The sequence below is a fragment of the Mastomys coucha genome, unplaced genomic scaffold, assembly GCF_008632895.1.
Source record: "Mastomys coucha isolate ucsf_1 unplaced genomic scaffold, UCSF_Mcou_1 pScaffold23, whole genome shotgun sequence".
NCBI lineage: Eukaryota > Metazoa > Chordata > Mammalia > Rodentia > Muridae > Mastomys > Mastomys coucha.
In genome coordinates this window covers 58,235,953-58,238,026 of record NW_022196906.1, presented here as the reverse complement: position 1 = coordinate 58,238,026, position 2,074 = coordinate 58,235,953, and positions in this window count along the sequence as shown.

The following is a 2,074-nucleotide window of genomic DNA, read 5'->3' as shown; positions in this document are numbered from 1 at the left end:
AGTCATGGTGACAGGAGCACAGGACAGCTGGTCACGTCATATCCACAGTGAGGAAGCAGAGAGAGATGGATGCTGGTACCTGGCTTGCCTTCTCCTTTGTATTCAGTACAGGATCTCAGCCCATTGGGATGGTACAGGCCACAGTTAGGGTGAATCTTCCCACCTCGATTAACCAAGTCTAGAAGCTCCCTCACAGATGTGCCCAGAAGTTACTCTCCTGGGTGCTTCAAGATCCTGTCAAGTAACCATCACAGGAGAAGGGTTGAGTTGGGGACCAGAGCCTGTTTAAAAAAGTCTGTGGATGGGGAGTGTCTGGATGTCCCCAATGTCACATCTGTAATTTGTATACATGGTCCCTTGGGGATTATAGGAGGTGACACTGGGGACAGAGGTAAGCACCTCCCTGTCTTTCTGAGGACTCTGACATAGTGAGGTGGTAGACAGGGCATTACTGGGCTGAGGTCAGAATCTGCAGCGTTGCCGTCTATCGTTTCAAAGAGACAGCTGTCTCTGCCTATGCATTCGCCACCAAAGCCCTACTGTGACCTCAAACAAGTCAATCCCTCTCTTGGGACTCAGTTTCCTCCTGTGCAAATGCTGAAGTGGGAGGCCAGATGGCCACCTGGAGCCTTTCCAGCTCTCATATCGGAAGAAAGAAAAAAACGCCTCTCCAGAGGAAGCAATGAAAATTCCAGCTCAGTGTCTGGCCTTCTGGTTCTCTGCAGAGGCATGACAATGTCATCTACAAAGTCCATTTGTGAAAAACCACAAAATGTAGTTACTAAAAGCATTAATCATGTTTTAAGTATGTTTACAAGTTTGTGTTGGGCCCCATATAGCTATTCTTGGTGGTATGTGGGCCACCAACTGTGGGTCAGACGTGTGTGCTGGAGTGTTCTACAGAACCAAAGATGCTGGTGGAGATGAAAGGTTAGAGTTCAGGACAAAGGTCAGAGGGAGAGCTAGCTGATAGACATCTAAAGCCCCAGGCATTTCATGTAGGCTCAGACTCTTGTATTCAGTACTCTCTCAACTCAGATCTCCATTCCAGATTCCAAACCTCTCTGTCCAGATGCCTGCTAAGTATGCCTACTTAGGTGTCCAGAAGGCATGGACAGTGCGTGTCTGAGCAGAGACCCTGACCTGACCTCCTGTCTTCCGTCTTCCCACTCAGTGGCAAGGTCGCTCTCCAAGCCATCTTGCTGAGTCAACCTCCCCCTTGGTTCTTGTGTAGAGCTTGTGTTCTGTCCCTGGCCCAGTCACAGAGACACTCAGCTTCTGCCCTGTGGTGATCTCTGTGTCTTCATTATTACCTGCCTGCATTGGTGAGATTATCTCTTCATTGGCCACAGCATGTCTGCCTTCTATCTGAAACCCTCTAGCAACTTCCCTCCCCACACTTAGTCAGATCCGAAACCCTTGCCCTGAAGTATAGACTTGAGTGATGTGTCCCCCTTCATCTCTCTGCTCTCACCCACTGATGTTCTCCTTCGCTCTGCAAACTCTGCCGTGGGACCTTTGCACTTGCTGTTTTTAGTGCGTGTCTTCACGTTTCCCTCCCTCGCTCCCTCTGGGGTTTTGCTATGTGTCAGTGAGGTAGAGAGGCTGTCCATGCCACACACCATTTCTTCAGTCAGCTACATCCTTCATTCCTCTGTTGCTTGGTGAAGGTGTTTGTTTATGGTCTGTGTCTCTATCTGTAGGGTAAGTTTGTCCATCATCCAGGACTTGTCTTTCTATTCATTTAGTAGCTCCAGAATACCTGGAAGGTCTCTAGGAAATGTCTCTCACATGAATTTGATAAAAAGTATTTGTCAAAGGTCCCTGGTCTAGAATGCACAGCCAGAGATGTGAAGCCAGGCTCTGTTCCCTATTAGTGATAGGGCTGGCACAGAGGCACGCTGAGGTCCTCAGCTCTTCAGTCTTATACTAGGTGGTAAAGGGGACCGGGACAGGTGAGGGCAGGCAGACAAAAGTAAAGCTTCCTGCCCTCACTGCAGAGTGCTTGGTTTTAACCGAGTGGGCCATAGGGCATGGAGGGAGTAGAACTGGTTATATGTGAAGGGGTGCGGCC